Source organism: Nothobranchius furzeri, chromosome 18 (assembly GCF_043380555.1).
Source record: "Nothobranchius furzeri strain GRZ-AD chromosome 18, NfurGRZ-RIMD1, whole genome shotgun sequence".
Lineage (NCBI taxonomy): Eukaryota > Metazoa > Chordata > Actinopteri > Cyprinodontiformes > Nothobranchiidae > Nothobranchius > Nothobranchius furzeri.
The window spans coordinates 31,773,866-31,796,403 of NC_091758.1; the positions used below are offsets into that span (position 1 = coordinate 31,773,866).

General features: G+C 45.2%; 1 long non-coding RNA gene across 1 annotated transcript; it reads left to right on the plus strand.

The window, feature by feature from the left end:
- The first annotated feature begins 528 nt into the window (after nt 1-528).
- LOC139063818 (uncharacterized) lies at nt 529-2,927 on the plus strand. The gene is made up of 2 exons (XR_011517153.1): nt 529-787; nt 2,415-2,927. It is a non-coding gene; the product is annotated as an uncharacterized lncRNA (long non-coding RNA).
- Nucleotides 2,928-22,538: the final 19,611 nt, after the last annotated feature.

Below are 22,538 nucleotides of genomic sequence, written 5' to 3' on the forward strand. Positions count from 1 at the left end.
ATTATAAATCTCAGAAAGTTGGCATCTTTTTAAGCGAGTCTCTAGAGATAAACAGAGGGTAGCGAATGACAGTAAGCGGTGCTCGTCCACGCGTCTGATACAAGATCTGCAGATATTTGATTTCAGCTCAATAGCTAGGTCTCTATTGTACATTTGAGAGTTTAGCTGCCAGTATTGTGCCTGCACTCATTCAGTGGAGCGTAATCCCATATTGAGGAGTAATCCACAGGCTGAGCAGTCAAAGAGAGCTCTCCCTCTTGATTCACTCAAGCCTAACTGAGGTGGCTGAGGAGATTTTTTATACTCCTCCTGTCTTTGTTTGTCGGGTCAATGAGAGGTGAAAAAAGCACCAGAGTGTTTACAAGGTCTAGAAAGAGGTGAAAAGTCACACATGCAGAACGTAATGTCAGATTTCACAGACTCGGCTCGGAGCTAGGGTTGGAATTTTGATCGGCTGGCATTTGTTGTGTGCTCAGCATAAACACTGAGCAAAGCCTGCAAACACGCCCACGCTTATATGAAGGCATACAGTAGGCTGACTGACTTGAACTGCATGCATCATTTATAAATCTGAATCCCTGTTTAAAAAAGAGTGTTCTGTGGGGAGAAAATCCCTGCATCAGCACTCTGCTGTAATTTCCTTCAAGGCCTGGGAGATGCTGCAGAAGGCTGCAGGGAGAATTACCTCAGGAAGGTGTGCTGCTGGCTTTGAGACAGGGGTATTAGGACAGGAGAGAGCCAGGTGATACCACAACCCCCAGAGAGAAGATGACATCAACCAATGAAGGTAAACACGAGACACGTAAACATACTATACTTTCATTTAAAGGTCTGTGAGATTTAAACTAAGAAGTTGATGGGGTTGTAGCTGTTTCCGCTTTGTGATCTGTTAGCTCTCTGTTAGCTCATGTTGTGAAAAACTCTGCTGCACGACCCTTTAGCTCAGTTTCTGTAAAACTCACATTCAGCTGTTGCCTTTTTTTTTTGGTTTGCAATGACTGATTAGTGATGAAATTGGGCGTACTCAAGTTAAAGGGACATTATGGAAGTTTGACAGCCAAAACATGTATAGAAATAATAAATGTCTTCTTCATACATTCTCCTGCAATGCCCTGGTCCTGTAGAATGAGCCCTGGCATTTTTACTGTGATTGCCTGTTTTTCTGTAAAATCACAGAAAAATAGAGCTGCTCGGGTCGAGCAGGCTGCTTCATGTGCGTTCACGCTCAGGCATAGCCCGTAGCATTTGCTATCCGTAGCTTTAGCAGCAGAGAGAGAGGCAGTGCCAAGTCAGCGACTTTGTCACTGTTCCTAACGCCTAGTGATGAACCTAGCTACATTTCTGAGGACCCTTAGCTACTTTCTTCTAGATATTTCCTGCAAATTAGCAACAAAATAGCCATTTTCACTCCGAACCATTCTTTGAATGTTGTTTCAGCTGTCATCAGGAATATAAATATTACAGATACAAATGACATCACTGATGCTATAGCTCACCCAGTAAATCAGTGGACTCCCGTGCACAAGACCCGGGTTTGATTCTGGATGTGAACATGATTTATTTAGAGTTTCTTTTTTTACATTAGTGGTATATTTTTTTACGGTAAGATGCCCAAAATTTTATTTGAGACTTGCCGAATGGCATTGAATTCACAGATAAAAAAGATGTGGGTTCAACTTTCATTTTGGAACAATTTTTCAAGCAAGAGAAGGGAATGATCTGAGCATGCAAGAGGACTGACCCATCATAAACCTTTGTCGGCTGTGCTGAAGAGAAAGGTACAGAACCAAATTATTTTATTAATTAGCTGCACGTTCTCCTGTCCTCTGTCCTCCGGGCCACACACACACACACACACACACACACACACACACACACACACACACACACACACACACACACACACACACACACACACACACACACACATACACACACACACACACACACACACACACACACACACACACGGGACTGCCTCAGCTGTTATTTTCGTTAAGGAGTGTGCACGTACAGCATGCGCGCCTCGTGCACGAGCCTACTATTGAAGCTGCGTTATGCTTTTGGCCTGAGGGGGCAATCGCGAGCATAAAAATGAAAAAGTCCGTAAAGTCCCTTTAAACAGCTGTAGATGCAAATGCAATGTCTTTCTGTCCAGTGATTTAAAAGACATTTTGCCAATTAAACAAACAAGTTTGGCTCCAACAGGTAATGCCAAAGATTAAAGCAATGATGCTGTGGGATCTGTTAGCGCTCAGGGTGATCGCACAAGCTTTGTATACACAAATGCATGTGCATGTGACAGTTTTCTGCTATTTTTATGTTTATTTATGTTTATGTTTACTTATTTGGCAGACACGTTTATCCAAAGCGACGTACAATTTTTAACTTGTAGGGCATGTTGTGATCTGTAGGGGAAACCGGAGTACCCGGAGGAAACCCACGCATGCATGGGGAGAACACACAACTCCACGCAGAAAGGCCACAGCTGAGTTTCGAACCTGCAACCTTCATGCTGCGAGGCAACAGTGCTAACAACTGCGCCACCATGCAGCCCAGACAAACACCCTCTAACACTATTTTGTACACGTATGACTAGTCTGTATTTGCTAACATGCATGCTCATATGTAATTCCACTCAGAAATGCATCTGCACTGACTGAGCGACACACGATCTGAATATGAATAAGTTGGGGTGTGCGTATGCGTACTTATTGAACTGATGAGGCATTTTAAAATAAAATATAATAGAAAAAGAAACTCTCAAGTCAATTTTGAGTTTCTTAGTTTAAAGCAGGCCTGAACTTGTAATTTCAATAAATCTTCAGAATGGATGAATGCATTTGTAGTTGTTTTCTGTGGGAAATAAAGCTCTGGTGCTCCTGTTTCAGATTGTTAGCTGGAGGAGTGGGCAGCAGAAAACAGCAGGATTTGGAGTCTTCTTTTTAATGTTCCTGATATTGAAACATCTCCCCTCTAAATGTCTAACAGCAACGTGACTCTTCCACTCGCTCCGTTTGCTCTGCAACGTCGATGTTTTATCTCCACAAATTCCACAAGACTGAAGGTGTTCTGCCATGTTGTGGAGTTACTAATGCTAACGGTTAGCTTCTATGAGTCAAGACGTGCTCTACTCTCTCCTGGATGCTAAATCAACAACAGTTTTCTCTACGACAAACCAAGATGGGTGAATGCTAATTTTCGGTGTGACGTAAATCTGAGTGTTTCTTTCTGACTCGAGTGTTTTCACGTCAGTTTATCAGCAGCTAAAGCAGGAAATAGGGGCAGAGAACAATTTTCACTTTCAGCCTCCATGTGAAACTCAGAGTGACGAACTTATTTTGAAAAGAACATTTATTACGTGTTTCTCAGTGAACCCCACCTTTAATAAAATGTTGACTTTTAGATGTTTGGTGTATGCTAGTGTTGATTAGCTGTGGCAGCCATCATGAATCGAGGGGATTGTTACGATGCACATCTAATACTTAGTTTTCTGAAGTTGGATTAAAACTTATTCAGTCATTAATTAACTATTTTGATAAAGAAAGCTAAGGACAGACACAGTCGCAAACAGTTTCACACCTTTTATCCTATATATGTATAGATATATCTATCTATCTATATATATATTTTTTTTTTACAAGAAAAACAAGTTTCAGTCAAGGAAAGATACAAGTGTTGTTCTAATGAGCTGTATGGTGATAAAATAGCATCTAAATATGACTGATTAAAATAAAAAAACACTTCTAGAACACCTCTAGTTTTCTCCTGTCATCAGACAGTTTTACATTTCTTTTTACTCATTTACTCAGATCAAAATACTAGTTTAATAATACTAGTTTAATAATAGTTTAATTGCTTTCCGTTTTGTCTATCTTCATTAGAAACTCGTGACGAGCTATTCATAAAAGTTAATTAGTTTTTAAATTTCTCAACAGCAAACAACCTGTCAGTTAATGTGACTTGTGCTCCTCGTGTGCCGCAGAAGCCTTCTCACTGTCGCCTTATCGCCATTACCCAGACACCGACTTTAACAAACAACCGGTAATCCTCTTAGAGCTGTAAAAAACACTAGCTTCACGGACCCATATCACCATTAACAGAGTGAAACAAGAACTCTCACACAGCTGAATGCACCACTCACCTCACTTGCAGACTTGAAATAGTAAGAATCCATAGACAATGTGGAGTGTTTTCAGCTACGTTGGTGTGACATCATGTTTAATTTGTCTTCCCTGGTTTGTTTTGAATGTGGAGTTAATTTCACGGTGGGAAACGACTTGTTTTCAAAGTGTTCCTGAATGCTTTTGGGATGTTAGAAACAAAAACACAAGTGTTGCTATTTGTTCTTGTGCATGCTCAAATAATGACCTTGAGCATCTCTCACATGCCTGCCACTGCCACCCGGCTGGCACGGGTGCTGATCAGGAGTAATTAATGCTCTCACATCTGGCGGGCAATCCCTCAGCACTTCTTAAATTTAGCTCTCCCCGGGTTTCCCTTCATAACTTTCCTTTTAATTTCAGTTTCTCTGTCCAAAACCTCCCAGAGTATCATCGACTACGTGTGTCTTTATTTCAAAAACACCTTCTGAACTTCCTACAGGTTTGAGTGTCAGGGCTGATATGAGAAAGACTTTGTCACTGTCCCGTTAGCTGCTGCCCAGCTTTTGATCTGCTTCCCGTGGAAACTTGTGCTGCTCCGCTGTTCAGAAGATGAAACGCCTGTTTTCTGGCAACCTGAGCAAAGCAATTTCCTTGCCAGTGATCCTTAAACAGTCTGGCTTCTCCAAGGAGTTGCACATCACTTGCTCACAGACAGAAAAAGTGCCAGATGAAAACAACATTTGGCTCCAGAACGTTTGCCTCTACTTAAGAAGTGATGTGAACTCCTCCAGAGACTGGAGGTGAACAGAAAAGATAATACACGCTCTGTCCTTAGGGAAAGCAAATGACCAAGTATGTGGTTTTAGCAATGAAATAGTGCTTGTTGTTCCTTTTGATGTGCTTTTGCTGGAAAAAACTGCTTTTTGGGCATGAGTTGACTCATACATTGGTTGGGACTCCTTTCACATAGTCCAATAAAAATGGTCAAATGCACAATGACATAAAGACATAAATTGGCTTCAATGGTACAATCTAGTAGTGTCTTCTTTTCCTCAAAGCATTCTAAGGCAACATAAAGATCAGGGGCTTCATTTATCAAGCTTGCTTACGCACAAAACGGGGTCGGAAAATTGCGTAAGCAACTTTTCACACAAACGTTGGGATTTATGAAAGAAAACTTTAAGGAAAAATGTGCGCAACTTTAAGTTGACTAAGGACCTGGCTTACGCACATGTTGGACATGGAGAGCACCTGCAGTGCTGCTGCTGAGAAGAATAAAATTATGAAATCCTGCAGCATTATCACGTGTACTGCTTCGTTTTCACACAGAACAAGACCCCCCACACAACACATTCTCACTAGAGCCCTGCACTGAAGCCCTAGGCCCTCGGGTCGGCCCGGGCCGAGGGCCGTCGGGCCGGGCTTCGGGCCAACGACTGTAATTACCTTGGACACGGGCCGGGCCGGGTGCCTTTATTTTTAATCGAATTCATAAGAAAAACTGAAACACAAACGCAGCAGTAGAGCCCTGCGCGGGACTGTTTTCTTCATCCCGCTCCTGCCCGCTCCCGCTGAATTTCTGACCATTACCGCCTGCAACCGCAACGTGTGTGTTACACTTCCGCCCGCACCCGTAGCGTGCATGTCTACTCCCGCCTGCAACCGCAACGTGTGTGTTACACTCCCGCCCGCAACCGCAAAACTCTGAGAAATTATTACCTCATAATAAGAGAGATGTATTGAGTTTGCGTCCTCCCTGGTCCTGGAGAAAACATGTCACAACCCGCGGCTCTTCCATCCATCTGATGCGGCTCTCTGTGCTTGTAAAATAATGAATGGATATTTAAATAAAATGCTTTATATTTTACTGAATTAATTTTATATCTGTAAGTCAATTCTATGTAAAGATTGTCTGCGTAAACCTGAACAGGCCCAACCCGGTCTTACTGTGAGACCGGGTTGACGAGTCACGCTTGTGCGTAATCATAGGCGCTTTCCGAGCTGAAGAGGATGTGAGATTCTGGGATTCTCCTCAGACGGCTCCTGGATGTGTCGCCACATTGGAGACAGGAACAAGCACTATTCAGCCAAAGTTTCATAATCAGGGAACATTTTCTAAGTTACAAGTCTCTCTGAGAGGATCTCTCTGAGGTTTTGAAAACACTCGCTTCAGTGGGAGGAACCTTCCCGCATGCGCTCTGGTTCTGCAACGCACTCGAAAGCCAATCTCCACAACTTCAGCTCGCTGTGCACATTTGCGCTGACAGCGAGCTGCGCTGAGCAGCTCAGATGGGATTCTTTTCTTGGGTGATTTAGCTACATCTGCGATGTGTGTAACGAATAAAATGTCAGTTCATCTGCATGCGTCGGGGTAATTCTTTCTATTCCTTCCCCGTCAAAATAAACTGTCAAATACGGGAACTATCCGGTCAGCACAAGCCCTGCTTTTGACTGTTTTGTTTTCTTGTGAAAATTGTTGGAAAGAGATAAAATTTAACTTGATTAACACCAGAGCCAGTGCGCCGTTATCTCCGTGACGGTAAACGAGGGAAAAACAAATTGATCGGATCCTGCACGTCTTTTAACACATTGGTCAGGATTGACGCACATTGTTTTCATTTAGTTGGTTAAAAAAAAAGTCGGGCTTGGGTCGGGCCAGAGAATCCTGAAAACCTTTTCAGGCCGGGTCGGGCTGGGGCTCCACCCCCTCGGGCTGGGCCGGACACGGGCTCAGATTTTAGGCCCGTGCAGGGCTCTAATTCTCACACCCAAAGCGGCGAAAGATGACGCGTGTGACCAAGCGTCAAAATATGACGATTCAGGGTGGCCCAGCGCGTCAGGAGAGGACGCACTGTCCCAGAGCGATGGTATCCGACGTCCACGGTGAGATGGACATTTGACCGATTTGTGAACTACTTAACCTTCCCCTCACCCCCATTCTAACCTTAACCAGCTTGCACATGCAAAGCTTAATTGAAAATTATTGAGTTAAGGTTAGGATGGGGGTGAGGGGAAGGTTAAATCGCTAGAGGTAGAGGCGTCCTCTCCCGACGCGCTGGGACACCCTGAATCGTCATATTTTGACGTTTGGTCACACGCGTCATTTTTCGATGCTTTGGGTGTGAGAATGTGTTGCACACACACGTGCGCGTACACTCACACACATACGCGCACGCGCACACACAGCCTAAAGCAGAGAATATGGAATGCAGAATATCAGCAGGAGGACAGATTGAGACAGAATATCATGCGTCTGTGACAGTATGTGTCCTGTCACTGTGACCCAATTGATCATGCGCCTGGCTATTTGGACAAGGGAGATCTCTGCTTGGCTGACTAGTTAGCGCTCGCGACTTCCACCTGGGAGTCTGGGGATCGAATCCAGATTGGACCATTGTTTTATATCCGCCACAGATCTCTCTGAAGAATTCACAACATTGACGGCTTCAGCAACACTGAACCACTCCGTGGATTTTCTCTTATTTGTTTTGCAAAAGCACTTCCTTTCATTTCTCCACCTCACCCACAGGTACTTCGATTTCTGCTTCTGTGAAATTGCGCTTCCTTGATCTGCCGTGATCTACGGTCGCCATCATCATTGGCGGAGCAATGCAACAGCCAGCTTATGTATATGCTTGAGGTCCACAAGGCACTTTGCATTGACTATTTATGGCAGTAAGTGGGCGTGGTGAGGGCGGGATATGACTAAAATGCAGCTGAGAACCTTTCTAGATAGTTTCTGATTTATGAAGCGGAGATTGCATGCAGCTGTGCGTACTCCATGTTTGATAGATCAAAAACCTACTTGGCGTAAGTACTTTTTTTTTTTTTTGCTGAGCTTAGGTACGGTTTTAGTAAGGATTCTACGCAATGTTTGATAAATGAGACCCCAGGTCAGGAAACACTTCAAAGCTGGCTTAATTTAATGTGTCAACATCTTCTCCTTGAGGAGGAAAAATGGCTAATGTGACATCATAGGAGGGGCCACAGGACAATGAGCTGGGTGAGGTTACCCAAGGTAAACTTCAGGCTTTGTTCCTGGACAATGACCCACTCAGCTGTCAACACCCATTCATTGAGTGCTGCCCACAGCGATCCACCCTTACCTCGGCCCTCCCGCCCCTTCCATTTCCCTGGCTCAGTGGAGCAGCTGACTGTTGGAGAAAGGGCGATGTCCAGCCATTATCACTCCCAGCATGGGGCAACATGCAGGCCGGCTGGCAGAGGGAACTCCAGGTGTGCTTATGTGTTAAAAGCTCTGATATTTTTCTTCTCCCATTATTATTCTGCTCCTCCTCCCTCAACACAAAGGATTCTCTGTCTGAGGGTTCATAATGGCTTCAAGCTTAAGATTAAAAGTGAACTAAAAAAAGACATGGTTGATCATCTTTTCCCAAATCTGAGCCTGTGGGAATAAAATGACCACCCTGCTTAAAGAGTCAGGGCATTGGTTTAAAATTTTAATTTGGGGACAATTAGCATGTATTTTTGGCTTCTATTCTTGTGGAGGTTCCTCCAGCCATTTCTCAGTGTTAGTATTATTTAAATATCTTTTTCCACACGCTGGTTTATTATTTCATTTTGGCAATAATGTAAGATGTTTACTAATGGGTGCACACATTTAGTGATTTTTCTTACACATAGTTTTTTTGATCATTAACTATTTTCATTTGTATTCCTGAGATTGGATGAACTGGCAGAGAGAGGGGACACGCCCAGTGTAACTCCATGCAGGAAGTGGAACATTCCATCTGGCTCCTGGAAGCAGGGGACTTGATAATGAAGAAACCAGAAACCAGACATTCTGAAGCTCTTGAGTTTACCAGATTTTGCTAGGATGTATTAATTAAACTTTTTTTGTGGTAGTTGTACTTCGTTGACTTAGTTTCCTAGGTTTATTTACTGTTTGTCTTAGTGTTTCCCTTGTCTCTCCCCTCCTCGTTGTCTGTAGGCTAGCCTGTGTGTATAAATTCCCCTGTGTCTCAATTTTGGAGTTTTGCTTGTTACTTTTATTTAAGGTTATTTTTGTGGCCATTTTTTCCTTTGGGCCCGTTTTTGTTTTGATTTTGCTTAATTCTTTATGAAATAAATGGAGAAAATATTCTTTTTATACCATTGTCCTGGAGTTTTACTGCTCGGTCCCTGACAATTCTCTTTAAATCTGTTGATTGCTGCTGGGGGGATGTGCAAAGTCAAATATTCAGTGACGGTGCACACAGATGAAAGGCTGTCAATATGTGACCGCATGAATAAACATTGTCCTTCTGCAATTACAGCCTGGAAGCATATAGTTGAAGTAATTGATGCCACAAAATGCACTCAGAGCCACTGGACCAAACTGCAAATTATGTTTTCACCTACAATAACCTGAAACGACTGGACCACTGGGCATGTTCCCCTTCCTCTCTCAAATAGTCTCTCTGCTTGGGCTTTTGGGGGTTACAAATGTTAGATTGTGTCTCTGCAGTCTGCATTTTTGTAGACACCAATCCAAAGATCATTTAACTCATAGATTTTTCTGAACACCAGTAATATAAACGCGCAAAAGGTGCAAATTAACCTCAATATATGCATTTCTTTAAAACAAATCACTAAAATGTCTAAAATTACTCATCCTTCCTCCGAGTATACAATTGCAAAGCAATCACAACAATCAATATCTTTGCTAACAAGCTTTTTGCATGTCTCTACGGGGATTTGGAACAGCACTCTTTGTCAACAGTCTCAAGGTCTTTGCCGTCAGGAGGCTTCATGCATCACTAAGAAAATAGTGTCTTCAGGTTTGGATTAGGATTCATGCCTTCTTCACAGCCACTATCCTGCAAGATTTAGCTGTGTCTGTCCTCAAACTCACCTAAAAGATGTGATTTAATCATATGTAGGCGTACGGTGTACTAATTAGGACATCTTCAGATCTCAGGAAAACATTGTCAGACAAAACTGAATCAGGAAAACTAACAAAACGCTTTTAAAAGAAGCATATTGGCATTGTGGTCAGGTTACAGCCTGGTCTAAATACGCCATCAATGTGCGGCAGCTGCGGAACATAAGATTCAGGCGTCTAACAACGCCACAATAACTTTAATTACTTACCCCTTCACTCCATGGGCTACATCTACCGCAGGTGCAGTTAGGTTGTGAAGTTTACATAATGGTCAATCATTTTAGGAGCCTGAATGGGATGCTCTGCGACTAGTGGCGGACTGGTCATAAGGACTACTGGGACATTTCCCGGTGGCCTGGCCATCAAACTGGCTCATCAGTAAGTGCACACGCCTGACGGGTCCTTCTCCTACCTTCCGACTGCTATTCCACACATTTCTTGTCTGTATGGCAGCAGCTCTGACCCCGGGTTTCCACGGGAGCCGTCAGCAGCACGTTACTGCAGCAGCACGTCTTGCTCGCTTTAACTGCTGCTTGGCCCTTCCCACGAGATGCGAAGCAGCAGGGGGGCAGCTGTCACCGACCGAGCACGAAGTCACACGAGTGACTTCGTCAGTAAACACAACAACAAGCAGGAGAAAATTACAACATGGTTTGTGTTTTATGTTCTGTCCGTTTTATAATCCTCCTCCTTGAACCGTCACCTTATCGTGGTGGAGGAGTTTGAGTGCCCTAATGATCCTAGGAGCTATGTTGTCTGGGGCACTTAGTGCCCCTGGTAGGGTCTCCCATGACAAATTGGTCTTAGGTGAAGGGTGAGACAAAGAGCGGTTCGAAGGATCTTTCATGGCGGTTAAAACGAAGAGTCGGAGTACCCGGCCCGGAGGGTTACCGGGGTCCCACCCTGGAGCCAGGCCTGGGGTTGGGGCCCGTGAGCGAGCGCCTGGTGGCCGGGCTTTCGCCCATGGGGCCTGGCCGGGCCCAGCCCGAACCGGATACATGGGCTCGTCCAACTGTGGACCCACCACCCGCAGGAGGAACATGAAGGGTCCGGTGCAATGTGAATCGGGTGGCAGACCAAGGCGGGAGCCTTGGCGGTCCAATCCCCGGACAAGAAAACTAGTTTTTGGGACATGGAACGTCACCTCGCTGGCGGGGAAGGAGCCGGAGCTTGTGGCAGAGGTTGAGCGGTACCGGCTAGATATAGTCGGACTCACCTCGACACATTGCATTGGCTCTGGAACCCGAGACCTGGAGAGGGGTTGGACACTCTACTTTGCTGGAGTTGCTCCGGGTGAGAGGCGGAGGGCTGGGGTTGGCTTTTTGTTAGCCCCGAGACTCTCTGCCTGTGTGTTGGGGTTTACCCCGGGGGACAAGAGGGTAGCTTCCTTGCGCCTTCGGGTCGGGGAACGGGTCCTGACTGTTGTTTGTGCTTATGGGCCAAATATCAGTTCAGAGTACCCACCCTTTTTGGAGTCCCTGGGACGAGTGCTAGATAGTGCTCCATCAGGGGACTCCATTGTCCTGCTGGGGGACTTCAATGCTCACGTGGGCAATGACAGCTTGACCTGGAGGGGTGTGATTAGGAGGAACGGCCCACCTAATCTGAACTCGAGCGGTGTTTTGTTATTGGACTTCTGTGCAAGCCGCAGTTTGGCCATAACGAACACCATGTTCGAACATAAAGATGCCCACCGGTACACTTGGTACCAGGGCAGCCTAGGTCACAGGTCGATGATAGATTTTGTAGTCGTATCATCTGACCTGCGGCCGTATGTTTTGGACACCCGAGTGAAGAGAGGGGCGGAGCTGTCAACTGATCACCACCTGGTGGTGAGTTGGATCAGATGGCAAGGGAACATGCCGCGTAGACCTGGCAGACCCAAACGCATAGTGAGGGTCTGCTGGGAACGCCTGGCAGAAGAACCTGTCAAGATGGTCTTCAACTCCCACCTCCGGCAGAGCTTTGACCACGTCCCGAGAGCAGTGGGGGACATTGAGTCCGAGTGGGCCTTGTTCCACTCTGCGATTGTCGAGGCGGCTGTTGCTAGCTGTGGTCGTAAGGTGGCCGGAGCCAGTCGTGGTGGCAACCCCCGTACCCGCTGGTGGACACCAGAGGTTCGGGGAGCCGTCAAGCTGAAGAAGGAGGCCTACAGGGCGTGGCTGGTCAGTGGGTCTCCGGAGGCAGCAGACAGGTACCGGATAGCCAAGCGGGGTGCAGCAGTGGCAGTTGCCGAGGCAAAATCTCGGGCGTGGGAGGAGTTTGGTGAGGCCATGGAGAAAGACTATCGATCGGCTCCAAAGAGGTTCTGGCAAACTGTCCGGCGCCTCAGGAGAGGAAGGCAGCAACTCGCTCACACTGTTTACAGTGGGGATGGGGAGCTGCTGACGTCAACTGAGGCTATAGTCGGACGGTGGAAGGAATACTTTGAGGAGCTCCTCAATCCCACCAATGCGCATTCCGAGGAGGAACCAGAGCTGGGAGGCCTGGGGATGGACTGTCCGATCTCGGGGGCAGAAGTTGCTGAGGTAGTCAAACAACTACACAGCGGCGGAGCCCCGGGGGCGGATGAGATTCGTCCTGGGTATCTCAAGGCTATGGATGTTGTAGGGCTGTCATGGTTGACACGTCTCTACAACATTGCGTGGTCATCGGGGGCAGTTCCTAGGGAGTGGCAGACCGGGGTGGTGGTCCCCATCTTTAAGAAGGGTGACCTGAGGGTGTGTTCCAACTATAGGGGGATCACACTCCTCAGCCTCCCTGGAAAGGTCTACTCCAAGGTACTGGAGAGGAGGGTCCGATCGATAGTTGAATCTCAGATAGAGGAGGAGCAATGTGGTTTTCGTCCTGGCCGTGGAACTGTGGACCAGCTCTATACCCTTGCAAGGGTGATGGAGGGGGCATGGGAGTTTGCCCAACCAATCCACATGTGCTTTGTGGATTTGGAGAAGGCTTATGACCGTGTACCCAGGGGCACCCTGTGGGGGACGCTCCAGGAGTATGGGGTGGGTGGCTTTCTGTTAAGGGCCATTCAGTCCCTTTACCAGAGGAGCGTGAGTTTGGTCCGCATAGCCGGTAGTAAGTCGGACCTGTTCCCAGTGAGGGTTGGACTCCGCCAGGGCTGCCCTTTGTCACCGGTTTCTGTTCATCACTTTTGTGGTCAGAATTTCTAGACGCAGCCGTGGTGTGGAGTGTGTCGAGTTTGGTGGCAGGAGAATCTCGTCTCTGCTTTTTGCGGATGATGTGGTCCTCCTAGCTTCATCCAGCTCTGACCTTCAGCTCTTGCTGGGTAGGTTCGCGGCCGAATGTGAAGCGGCTGGGATGAGGATCAGCACCTCCAAATCTGAGACCATGGTTCTCGACCGGAAAAGGGTGGCTTGCCACCTCCGGGTCGGGGGAGAGGTCCTACCTCAAGTGGAGGAGTTTAAGTATCTCGGGGTCTTGTTCACGAGTGAGGGTAGGAGGGATCGGGAGATCGACAGGCGGATTGGTTCGGCGTCTGCAGTGATGCGGACGCTGAGCCGATCTGTCGTGGGGAAGAGGGAGCTGAGCCAGAAAGCCAGGCTCTCGATTTACCGGTCCATCTACGTCCCAATCCTCACCTATGGTCATGAGCTTTGGGTAATGACCGAAAGAACGAGATTGCGGATACAAGCGGCCGAAATGAGTTTCCTCCGTAGGGTGGCCGGGCTCAGCCTTAGAGATAGGGTGAGGAGCTCGGACATTCGGGAGGGACTCGGAGTAGAACCGCTGCTCCTCCGGATCGAAAGGAGCCAGTTAAGGTGGTTTGGGCATCTGGTCAGGATGCCTCCTGGACGCCTCCCCGGGGAGGTGTTTCGGGCATGTCCTGCCGGCAGAAGGCCCCCGGGTCGACCCAGGACACGTTGGAGAGGTTACATCTCCAATCTGGTCCGGGAACGCCTTGGGGTCCTGCCGGAGGAGCTGGTGGACAAGGCCGGGGAGAGGACGGCCTGGAGCTCCCTAGTTGGGATGCTGCCCCCGCGACCCGGACCCGGATAAGCGGAGGAAGACGAGACGAGACGAGACGAGGCCGTTTTATAATCGCCAATACGGACCTGAAAAACAAAGGAGACCGCTAGCTAGGTGATAACTTCTCACGGGGACGCACAGTTAGTAACCTTTTTTAAAAGTAAAGCAACCGGAAAGCAGTACGTTCTTCATTCTGAAAATCTCGGGTGCTTCTCTCCATTTCCGCGTCCGATTTCCTGTCTTTCCTTCACCAAAAATGTCGAACTTGACCCGTTTCAGAGGCGTCGCGCGTAGAAAATAGAACCGGCGCGTAAAGGCCGCGACATGCTGCTCCTGACCCCGGGTTTCCACGGGAGCCGTCAGCAGCACGTTACTGCAGCAGCACGTCTTGCTCGCGTAAGCTGCTGCTTGGCCCTTCCCACGAGACGCGAAGCAGCAGGGGAGCAGCTGTCACCGACCGAGCACGAAGTCACACGAGTAACTTCGTCAGTAAACACAACAACAAGCAGGAGAAAACTACAACATGGTTTGTGTTTTATGTTCTGTCCATTTTAGAATCGCCAATACGGACCTGAAAAACAAAGGAGACCGCTAGCTACGTGATAACTTCTCACGGGGCCGCACAGTTAGTAACATTTTTAAAAGTAAAGCGACTGGAAGGCAGTACGTTCTTTATTCTGAAAATCTCGGGTGCTTCTCTCCATTTCCGCGTCCGATTTCCTGTCTTTCCTTCCCCAAACATGTCTAAATTGACCCGTTTCAGAGGCGTCGCGCGTAGGAAATAGAACCGGCGCGTAAAGGCCGCGACATGCTGCTCCTGAGACGCGGCCGACTCGCGCTGCTGACGGCTGCTGACGGCTCCCGTGGAAAAGGTTCTGTTGACCACAGCGGTTCCTATCAGCAGCTATGACGTGCTGCTGCAGTAACGTGCTGCTGACGGCTCCTGTGGAAAGCCGGGGTGAGACGCGGCCGACTCGCGCTGCTGACGGCTGCCGACGGCTCCGGTGGAAAAGGTTCTGTTGACCAATCAATCAATCAATCAATCAAAGCTTTATTTATAAAGTGCCTTCCGCAACCCTGTCAGGAAGCCCAAAGCGCTGAACCACAGCGGTTCCTATCAGCAGCTATGACGTGCTGCTGCAGTAACGTGCTGCTGACGGCTCCTGTGGAAAGCCGGGGTTAGTCTGCAATGAAATGGTATCAAATTCCTGGCCTGAATTAATGTCCCAGTCCGCCCCTGTCTGCAACTGTTGCACCTCGATGACGCATTTGGACAAATATTTGACTGTGACCAAACAAAAGTGCATCTCTTTACATCTGTTCTTAGGTGAAACCCTTCCCTAGACTTTTGTGATATGTTTGTAACAACATGCAACTAATTAAATAAGTAAAAAATAAAATAAATACCTGACTACAGCGCCACCTGCAGGAAGCTTCTTTCTGAGGCCATTCTTGCTGCGACAGTTTGTCCGAAGGTCTTTTTTCAGAGTCTATTTGACGGAGATGTCGCATGACTTGGACTTGAGTCGGACTCGAGTCATTATTTTAATGACTTCTTACCTGACTTGACAAAATCTATAAATATTTACGACTTGACTCGGACTTGAATACCAATGACTTGCAACTTGAATCCCCTTGCATCTGTTGACTTGATGATGACTTGAACATATTTGATATTTTAGCACAAAAGTGGCACGACATGGACAAAAATCATAAATCCTTCTTTGTTCTAGGTTTGATCTTGTTCTGCTACATGCAGCAGCACTTTGTTTATAATCAGTTTCAGTTGCACTTCCTGTTTGTTCGAACAAATAAATGAAGCTTTAATTCTGGAATTCATTTATTATCATTGTCACTAAATTGAAGTTGAACAGATGATGTGAATATGACTTGAAAATTCAAAGTTAAGGACTTGACTTGGACTTCCACATCAATGACTTTGGACTCGACTTGGACTTGGTTGTCTTTGATTTGGACTTGACTCAAGACTTGTGACTTACTTGTGACTTGCAAAGCAGTGACTTGGTCACACCTCTGGTGTTTGATGTGATGTCTGATACTGTTTACCTGACACCTGAGGACATACTAAAATAAACATTGTACTGCTAAAAACATTTCCAGCTTTTAAATCATGAAGTAACAGGTTTAGGTTCTCAGAAGCATCGTGGTGCAGAACGTCTGTGGGACTCACAGAAGGACAAACCCTAACCCTAGCCCCAACTGTGCAACACCTTCCTGCAGCTTTTCTGGAAATTCATGGAAAACTCTGACAATAAATCACAAATCCCGGGATGGATTCGATTTAATGAAGTGAGTTAGTTCAGGAAAGACAGGGATATTTGCTGCAGCAATATCATTAATGTTTCAGAGAGAGGGGAGGTGACAATTCAATTTAGAAATCCTGTCTTTTCTCCATCACACAATGAGAGCTAATACATCAATAGCGCGGTGAATAATTAGAGGTTCGAGGCTATCTTTGGGTGGATCAAGACATTAGCAGCCTGAGGCAAAGGAAATGAGCTCAGTCAAAATCATTTATATTGTTCAAACAAATTGGAGGTGAAAGCAGTCGTCCACTTTCTGAATACAGTCCATTCATGAACAAAGACATGCATCCCGACTCGGGATAATACAGAATTATTTGGATTTCACAGATTAAAACAGAACAAGCAAACCAGGGAAATCTAAAACCAATCAGGCCTGTTGAATTATGCAGTAAGGTGTGCTGGATGCTCGATATTGTGGGCTACTCCAAATGAAGAAAGAAAATCTGTATTCTCTGCAATTTGGATATAAGATGAAGGACAAAGGAGGGGAGGGTGAGTACTCTGAAGTAACAACACATCTGAAGTGCCCCTCTGGGGCTGAGATAAAGGCAGAGCTTGTGCAAGTATGCAACGTTTAGCCTCCATTTCACAGAAAAATATCAGTGTTTTTGAAAGGAAAAGAGCATCCTAATAGAAAGAGCAAACCGTTGTCGGGCAGTGAATGAAATCCTTCAATAACCTGTTCTAATACACTGCAAAATGGTACCTTCTCCATGTTTTTGTGTTTTCTAAGAATGGTTAAAATTGTGCTCGTCTTTCATAAACCATACACTCACAGTTTCATTTGGTCTATCAGCACGTCTAGTTCATATCAAAGCAGCAGCTGAGAAAAGAAACAACTGGATCTACGTCCAGAAAGCCAGAGTGTCCATCATCCTACCGTCTCCCTCAGAGATTCCAATCCCGATCACCACCCTGCTGGCTAAAGGCTGATAGAAGATTATTTAATCATCTGTGGGAGAATGTCTCTGCATATCTTTGACAAGCAAAGACTGAAATAAAATTCTGGCCAGGGACTTTAATTATGGAAATCCTGTGAAGAAAACTAATTACTTGTCATGCACATGTTTTAGATTACAAGTTCATACGTGATTAAGCGACAGCAGAATATGTTATCCGTCATATATCAAAGTGTAGATTTTATTCGTAGTGGAAAGTTTATTTGAAGAGGAAGAATTTACTTTAGGCTGCAAACCTGTTAAGGTTACAATAATAGCTTATTGGGGGGGGGGGGGGGGGTGCAATGCATCGTTTCCAGGAACTGGCAATGAGCCACATCCCAGCTGAGCTACAGGTTTTGGAGTCTTATTTTCTGATATTTGGACATCTTGCCTTGGATCAGACAACTGCAACATGACTCTATCACTGACTTGCGACATGGTTGATTTATCTCCACAAATTACCCAAACCGGGAGGAATTCTGCCGCGTGGTGAAGATTTTCATGCTAATGGTTAGCTTCTACTAATCGAGATGCTCTGCCGTTTCCTGGACACTAAACCAACATCAGTCTTCCCCGTTGTGAGTGAAAATAGGTGAGTCCATGAATGTTCAGTGACGGTGTGACGTCACACTGTCAGACTTTTCAAATCCTAACGTTTCACCGTCTATTTCCTATCCGAAGCTAAAGCAGGAGATAGCTGTAGGAGACTATTTTCATGTTCAGCCTGCATGAAAAACTCTTAGAGACCGATTACAATCAGAAATAAGGTTTGAAGGGTTTTCACTGTTTCACATCTTTAATAAATTAGACGTCAGATTTTTTTTACCTCTTCCAAAATATTTTTACAAGTTGTCTGGTTTCATTGGTTTATTTTTATATATAATGTTTATTGTACTTGAAATTGAGTCGAAGACCTTAGAAAAGGTTTTTCAAAGTAAACATTTTAAAGGTTCAACCTCATTTCTTCACAGACTCTGACGGTCACAGAAATCGGACAGACGCAAAGGATATTGTCTAAAAACGAGAAAAATACAACATATGTTATCTTTCTGACCCGCTTTTGGCACCTTTTCTTCAATAATTCCTAATGTAATGCGCCTGTGAACTGTATAATAATTCGGTATGCTACCAAATAACCATCAGTATTTCAAACTTTGTGTGAATTTTGACACAGATGCAGGAAACCTGTAAAAGCATTGGTCTCACTGGTAACAAGCGTCACGCCAAAAGACTAAAATAAATAAATAAAACAGAGAAAATTCTTCTCCAGAAGTTCATGTTCACAAAGGGTGAGCAGGTCCTCTGTGAGCCACCCAATGTAAAGTCTTCTCTGGTGAACGTGGTCCATCTCTAAACCAATCAATGTTTAATATCTGAAGCAGCTCAGGTGAGGAGAGGCGATGCAGGTGCACACGGGTGGACCAAAACACACACAGGCTATCACAACAAAGTTACTTAAGTACACACACCTTACTGTAAGACTATCATTTACACCTGCTTCCAACCATCTACCATGAAGCAATGAAAGTCACACTCTAAAGGGAGAGAAAAGTAATAGGATTGCTCAATTAGGTGCCAAATGGCTTTCTGGGGGCCAGTATTTCATCTCCACTGCCACTGCAAGCAAAGTGGAAAGAGAAGCATGGGCTTCTAAAAGCGAGTGCAAACATAAGCTGCATATTGTAGAGATTTTATGGCCTTTACGGCACAGACCTCATACTTTCTGCAGTGCTGATGCTCTCAAGGTCTATCACTAACATTACCCAGATCGCATGCATGCTTATGACACCCTGAATCAACCCAAGCACTCGCCGTTGGTATCAAACTAAGATTATATGTTCACGCAAGGCTGCACAATATGGTTTTATTTGTGCTAATGGAGGAAAAAACACAGGAAGCACTTATATAAAGGAACATAAAACCGAGCTACAGCAAGGACATCCTGTACTAAATGTCCTGCTTCGTGAGTGAAGAGCTGACTTCGACTGAATGACTTAATTTTTGTTAATAAAAAAAACACCAGAGAACCAAAAAAATGCTACTTTTTTCTGTAATCACCAATTTAATATTCTCAAAATCTAATCAGAGGACCGAACGGAAGGTTTTTGCTCCAGTTCTGTTTCAGATATTGCTTTTTGTCAACATCTGTTCAAAATATGCTTTAAGGTGCCCATGTGGAAGCATGAGCAATATTTTATTCTGGTGAATGCACAATAGTTTTTCGTGATGGTCATTTCTGCAAATGAGAAGTAAGAGCCAGCTGGTGGTTGGAACATTGCCTAAAGAAGAGAAACTGCCTGATTTTACCTAAAGAGAAAAATACTTCCTCTGTATTTGACCTGAATGTTACAACCCTGAAACATCTATTTTTACCCGGTTGGCCGGGTATCAGGGAGGGTTGGACCTTCTGCTATCTTTTGGACCAAGTCACCTTTGAAATTTCCTCCTGTTTCAAGCCCACAGACTGTATAAATACGGTCCCTGGCCGCTCTTTGAAGTTAGAATTGGGTAGAGATAAAGACCGTGCAGATGGGATTTATTTTGTACTCTGAGTTGAAGGTGTGACGTCCAGTCTGCGCCAGCGACTGAATGAGATTTGGTCAAAATGAGCTGTCAAAAAATGAAATGTCAATGTTGTGTTTGTCTGAGCTTTGAGAGGAAAGTGAGAAACATGCACTCAGAGACGAAGTGGCATTTTTCATGTGTCTGGTGTAAAATCCAAACCGACGATCCCCACATCAGTGAATGACCTGCATGCAGTCTCACTTTTGCAGCTGTGAGAGCACTAAACAGATGTTAAAAAACACAACCTAGCTGCAGTTTATGATGAAATTGTTCACAGTTATTTTTCTGATAATTTTTGACAAAAAAAAAACATATGCAATCAAAAAGGCCTATCAACACAACCACTTTAAGTCTTATTTTTTTACTGCCAGATATTAGCATTTTAAACTGTAATCCTCTTCCGTTTTGTTCAACCAAAGACCAAGAATGAAATTCTGCTGTAACCCAGCCAGCAGGCATAGGTAAACCCACATGGAAAAATATGGGCAAAGCGTATGGGTGCCAACAGGGTTTGTCTGTGGTTTCCATGGAGGCCCCACATAGATTTTAAATGTGTGGTTGAATGAAAATAATCAGTCACTCTGAGTTTTTCATGCAGGCCGAACATGATAATAGTCTCCAACATCTATCTCCTGCATTAGATAGAAAATAGACGGTGAAAATCTAGGATTGAAAACCCTCACAGATCTACGTCACACTGTGAATTAGGATTCATGGACTCACCCATCTTGACTCACGACGGGGAAGGCTGTTGGTTTAGCATCCAGGAATCAGCAGCGGACATCTCGGCTAGTTTAAGCTAACTGTTAGCATTAGCAACTCCACCACACAGCAGAAGATCCTCCAGGCTTGAGTTGTTTGTGTAGCTAAAGCATCAATGTTGCAATTCTGTGGTAGAGTCACGTTGCTGTTTTCCAATTTGAGGCGAGATTTCTAAATATCAGGAAATAAGGCTTTAAAACCTGCCATCTGAAGCTCAGCTGTGATGTGGGCAAATTTTAGGTCTGAGAAATAATTCATCGGTAAATGTTTTCACCCTGAAAACGACTCATGATGCATTCATTCCTACTAAAGACCTCTGAAAATGTATTGACTCAAGAACTCGTTTAACAAGCCCACATATGAGTCAAACCATCTGAGTCCCTCTGAAAACCCATGCAGGGCCTGTTAAAATCTATGTGGGCAATTATCTATGTGGGTAAACCCCTGTGAGACCATCATGGAAACCACAGACAAACCCTATTGGCACCCATACAGTTTGCCCATATATATCCATATGGGGTCCACCTATGCATGCTGACTGGGAAGGACTGTAATGAATCCTGGAGTAGCCTTTTCTTGTAACACCAGACCGGTCCTTGAATTTTGCATAAAACAAGGAAGCATTAAGGATACATTTAGTGTGTCCTTCAGATTTGGACAGCCTTGTTGTTTTGCTGTGATGTAATGCCTTAAAATGCACACTCAGAAGGATGCAGCCTCTGGATTTGGACACAGCCAAAGTAATCTAGCTCTTTAACAGGATTAGTGCTTTCCTCAAAAACCTGCTTTAGCAACTCTTAAACAAATAATCTGCCCTCTGGTGGAGGGTCTACGCACAGCAGGTCCTGATGTAATTGTTTTTAATTACAGTTGTGTTTTACAATTAAATATTAAAATGTTGCAATAGATACTCGTGACTCTTTATAAACATAGAACAATAAGTATGCTTAAAAATTCTAGTTACAAAGGTATTAAATACTTTTTTTCTTGTTTCGTCGACAGAAGTTTAACTCCAAGCCATGGTGTAGCAAACAATATTACAGACAGACAGACACAGAGAGAGAGAGAGAGAGAGAGAGAGAGAGAGAGAGAGAGAGAGAGAGAGAGAGAGAGAGAGAGAGAGAGAGAGAGAGAGAGAGAGAGAGAGAGAGAGAGAGAGAGAGAGAGAGAGAGAGAGAGAGAGAGAGAGAGAGAGAGAGAGAGAGAGAGAGAGAGAGAGAGAGAGAGAGAGAGAGAGAGAGAGAGAGAGAGAGAGAGAGAGAGAGAGAGAGAGAGAGAGAGAGAGAGAGAGAGAGAGAGAGAGAGAGAGAGAGAGAGAGAGAGAGAGAGAGAGAGAGAGAGAGAGAGAGAGAGAGAGAGAGAGAGAGAGAGAGAGAGAGAGAGAGAGAGAGAGAGAGAGAGAGAGAGAGAGAGAGAGAGAGAGAGAGAGAGAATAAAAACAAAATAGAGTCAATAAAGGTGTTTAAAAATTGTTTATTTGAACTGAATTGAGAAGATTTACTAAACGTCTGCTTGACCTCAAGGATACAATCAGACAGAACTTTCGTTGACTGAGTTGGCTTAAATGAAAAGTAGATTTGACAGTCGTCAGCGTAAAGATGGTATGAGACAGCGTGCTTTCTGAAAATGGCTCCTAAGGGCAGTATATAGAGGTTGAACAGTAACGGGCCGAGAATTGAACCTTGTGGGACACCCCAACGTAGAGGCTGTGACTCTGATGAACAGCCGTCCAACATGACCCTAGCAGACCTGTTACAAAAGTATGACCTAAACCAATCCAGGGCAGTGCCTGAAATGCCAGCCCAAGTGTGAAGTCTTGTGATCAAAATGTCATGATCGATCGTGTCGAATGCTGCAGGTAGATCCAAAAGTACCAGAACCACATGGAAACCTGAATCTAAAGCCAGAAAAATGTCATTAAACACCCGAACGTGAGCAGTTTCAGTGCTGTGCTGTTGTCTAA